We start from the raw sequence: 5,000 nt of genomic DNA, 5'->3' as shown, positions 1-5,000 counted from the left end.
ATATATATATATATAATTTCCGGTCATACTCAGAGGCTTACTTGACGTATAATATTTTATATATATATATATATATATATATATATTCATTTATTTCTGGTCTTACTTATAACTACTATGTCTCTGCCCGTCCATTGGGAGTAGTCATACCCTGGTGAGAGGGGATTGAAATTAGGAAAGGGGGAGGGGGAGGAAGAGGGGGTGGGATGGTTTTAATGTGTGTGCGTGCGTGTGTGCATATCTAAATATTCAGCAAAGTCTTTCTTTGACGGGTCGCTTACACTAGCTACAGAAAATATAATAAAATAGTAAAAGGTCATTTAGCCACAATTCTATTTATATAAAGTTACATTTATAACTTCGCCAACGAAGATGGGAGGAGGTTGTGTTTTACCCCGTGTTAGTCTGTTTGCTTGTGAATAATTTCCTGGCCACAATTTTACTCATAGAGTAGTGAAACTTTCAGTGATTAATTGTTATGTCTAGACGTAAAAGTGACTCGATTTTGAAGGTCAAAGGTCAAGGTCAAGGTCGAGCAAAAGGTCCGCCGAATTAACCTAACCTTAACCCCATGGTTGTCGCACAGACTTGAAATACTCTTACGGTCTAAAAAGATTCTGGAAAAGGCAAACTGGTTTCCAAGAATAAGTTGGCCGTGGCGGAGATCTGCACTCTGTGTACTTTTTTAGTTCTTGTTATGGTCTTGAGAAGACAAACTTGACTTTAACGAGACAAACCAGGTCGGTGAAAAGGTCAGCTAATTTAACCTAACCTCAACCTCATGGTTGTCACAGACTTCAAATACGCCTACGGTATAAATCTAATCTGGGAAAACGCAAGCTGCCTGTTTTCGAGAAATAAGCTGCAGTGGCGAAGGTCTGCACTCAAGAGTGCCTTTCTAGTTCTTGTTATAGTCTTGATGTATTCTTGAGAAGACAAAATTGCCTCTAAAGAGACAATTGATTCTGGGAAAGGCAAGCTGCATGGTTTTCGAGAAATAAGCTGCAGTGGCGAAGGTCTGCACTCAAGAGTGCTTTTCTAGTTCTTGTTATAGTCTTGAACTATTCTTGAGAAGACAAACTGGGATTTAACCTGTTACAGTCAATGAGACTCCCCATAGCTGGGCAAAAGACCTTCTCAACGCCAGAAATGTTTACCACATTGATTCGTCAACATCAGCAAACATGTGAATAATTGAAGGCGAGGAGGAGGAGGAGGAGGAGGAGGAGGAGAAGGAGGGGGGGAGGAGGAGAAGGAGGGAGGGGGGGGGGAGGAGGAGGAGGAGGAAGATGGGGGAATCTGGGAGCTGCCAAGTGAGAAATACATACCAGTTGCTATTACTCACGGTTGCAGCGGCCCCTTAGTAACCAAGCTCTCTCTCTCTCTCTCTCTCTCTCTCTCTCTCTCTCAACTGGTTAATTATCTCATTACTCTCCTCTCATTGTAAACTAATTGAATGAAGTGGGTAAAGCATGTATAAAAATATACTTGGGTAGGGAAGTTGCTAAATGTTCCAATTTTTTTAACAGATACATAACCTTATGGAAAGGTTTCTTTTGCAGCATAAATAATGTATAAATATATAATGTATAATGTATATATATATAAATATATATACATATATATATATTATAATATATGTATATATATACATATATATATATATATATATATAATATAATATATGTATATATAGACATATATATATATATATTCATGTATATACATATACTGTATATACAAATATATACATATATATATATACAGTATATACATATACTGTATATACAAATATATACATATATATATATACAGTATATACATATACTGTATATACATACAATATATATATATATATATATAATCATTTGACATTCTTATTCTATCACGAAAACAGCGGAAGTGTCTTTATCGCAAGATAAAATAATGCTAACTCATTTAACTAAAGAAGATATGTATTTCTTTGTTACTGAACTATCATAAAGTTAATTATACGGTCCCTTAAAATCTAAAAGCAGTTAGCAACATATATATGATTAAAAAAAAATATAATCTCATTAAATGGTCTCAAAAGTTTATTATAATTAGCAAAATATTTCAACTATTATCATTATTATCATTATTAATTGCTAAGCTACAACCCTAGTTGGAAAAGCAGGATGCTATAAGCCCAGAAGTCCCAACAGGGAAAATAGGCCAGTGAGGAAAGAAAAGAAGGAAAAATAAAATATCTTTAGGACAGTAACAACATTAAAATAAATATATCCTATATATACTATAAATCCTTTAACAAAACAAGAGGAAGAGAAATTAGATAGAACAGTGTGCTCGAGTGTACCCTCAAGCAAGAGAACTCTAACCCAAGACGGTGGAAGACCATGGTACAGAGGCTATGGCACTACCCAAGACTAGAAAACAATGGTTTGATTTCGGAGTGTCCTCCCCCTAGAAGAGCTGCTTATCATAGCTAAAGAGTCTCTTCTACCCTTACCTAGAGGAAAGTAGCCACTTAGGCTATGGCACTACCCAAGACTAGAGAACAATGGTGTGATTTTGGAGTGTCCTCGTAGAAGAGCTGCTTACCACAGCTAAAGTCTCTCTTCTACCCTTACCAAGAGGAAAGTAGCCACTGAGGCTATGGCACTACCCAAGACTAGAGAAGAATGGTTTGATTTTGGAGTGTCCTCCTCCTAGAAGAGCTGCTTACCATAGCTAAAGAGTCTCTTCTAACCCTTACCAAGAGGAAAGTAGCCACTGAGGCTATGGCACTACCCAAGACTAGAGAACAATGGATTGATTTTGGAGTGTCCTCCTCCTAGAAGAGCTGCTTACCATAGCTAAAGAGTCTCTTCTAACCCTTACCAAGAGGTAAAGTAGCCACTGAGGCTTTGGCACTACCTATGACTAGAGAACAATGGTTTGATTTTGGAGTGTCCTTTTCATAGAAGAGCTGCTTACCATAGCTAAAATGTCTCTTCTAACCCTTACCAAGAGGAAAGTAGCCACTGAGGTTATGGCACTACCCAAGACTAGAGAACAATGGTTTGATTTTGGAGTTTCCTCGTAAAAGAGCTGCTTACCATAGCTAAAGAGTCTCTCCTACCCTTACCAAGTGTACCCTCAAGTAAGAGAACTCTAACCCAAGACAGTGGAAGACCATGGTACAGAGGCTATGGCACTACCCAAGACTAGAGAACAATGGTTTGATTTTGGAGTGTCCTTCTCCTAGGAGAGCTGCATACCATAGCTAAAGAGTCTCTTCTACCCTTACCAAGAGGAAAGTACAGCTGGTTCTTACCGAACTTGCCCGTATTTAAACAAAGCCATACGACATAGCGTAAAAAACTTCACGCCCCTCACACGAGAATATTTATAGGATTAAAGTCTTCGTCTCTGGAATCCAGAGCCCCCACCCCCTCCCCGGTTCGAACAAAGAAGGATTACGTCGATAGTGTGTTTGTGTAGTTTTACGTCACAGATGCTAAATATATAACTTGTGATTGATTATGTATTTTTTAAAACGTTATGAAATGATAATGATAATATAATAATAATAATAATAATAATAATAATAATAATAATAATAATAATAATAATAATAATAATAATAAAATAAAACAATATTACATAACCATAATAATAACATTAAACAAATAATACCAACAACAACAACAACAACAACAACAACAACCGTCAGTAGAGTATTTGTACCTTATGCATCAAGCCCCTAAGTTAACTTGTGATACCTGAAGTATTTTTTAAATTTGTAAATAATAATAATAATAATAATAATAATAATAATAATAATAATAATAATAGGTCGATCAAATTAATCCTAACTTCGAGAAATAGGCTGCAGTGGCGGAGGTCTGCACGTTCAGTGCTTTTCTTTTTACAATATATTTCACAAGATTATTCCTTATTAAGGTGGCTGATGTGGTAACGTCCCTGTCTGACAATCGCTCAAACTCGTTAGCCGCCTTTGGTAGCTGCAACCTCACCATCCTAGTGAGTTAAGGATCGGGGGGTGTGGGGGAACCTAAAGGACTATCTGATGAATCCTCAGCAGCCATTGCCTTACCCTCCTTGGTCCTAGCTTTGGTGGAGAGAGGGTCTTGGATGCTGATCATATGTATATATGGTCAGTCCCTAGGGCTCTGTCCTGCTCGATAGGACAATGTCACTGTCCCTTGCCTCTGCCGTTCATGAGCAGCCTTTAAGGGCCTGCATCATCAATCTACCGAGTCATCAGCAGCCATTGCCTGGCCCTCCTTGGTCCTAGCTTGGGTGGAGAGGGGGTCTTGGTTGCTGATCATATGTATATAAGGTCAGTCCCTAGGGCATTGTCCTGCTCGATAGGACAATGTCACTGTCCCTTGCCTCTGCCATTCATGAGCAGCCTTTAATGGCAAGCACCATCTGTCTACCGAGTCATCAGCAGCCATTGCCTGGCCCTCCTTGGTCCTAGATTAGGTGGAGAGAGGGTCTTGGTTGCTGATCATATGTATATAAGGTCAGTCCCTAGGGCATTGTCCTGCTCGATAGGACAATGTCACTGTCCCTTGCCTCTGCCATTCATGAGCAGCCCTTTAATGGCAAGCACCATCTGTCTACCGAGTCATCAGCAGCCATTGCCTGGCCCTCCTTGGTCCTAGCTTGGGTGGAGAGGGGGTCTTGGTTGCTGATCATATGTATATAAGGTCAGTCCCTAGGGGCATTGTCCTGCTCGATAGGACAATGTCCACTGTCCCTTGCCTCTGCCATTCATGAGCAGCCTTTAATGGCAAGCACCATCTGTCTACCGAGTCATCAGCAGCCATTGCCTGGCCCTCCTTGGTCCCTAGATTAGGTGGAGAGAGGGGTCTTGGTTGCTGATCATATGTATATAAGGTCAGTCCCTAGGGCATTGTCCTGCTCGATAGGACAATGTCACTGTCCCTTGCCTCTGCCATTCATGAGCAGCCTTTAATGGCAAGCACCATCTGTCTACCGAGTCATCA

Source organism: Palaemon carinicauda, chromosome 10 (assembly GCF_036898095.1).
Source record: "Palaemon carinicauda isolate YSFRI2023 chromosome 10, ASM3689809v2, whole genome shotgun sequence".
NCBI lineage: Eukaryota > Metazoa > Arthropoda > Malacostraca > Decapoda > Palaemonidae > Palaemon > Palaemon carinicauda.
This window is presented reverse-complemented; position numbering follows the sequence as displayed.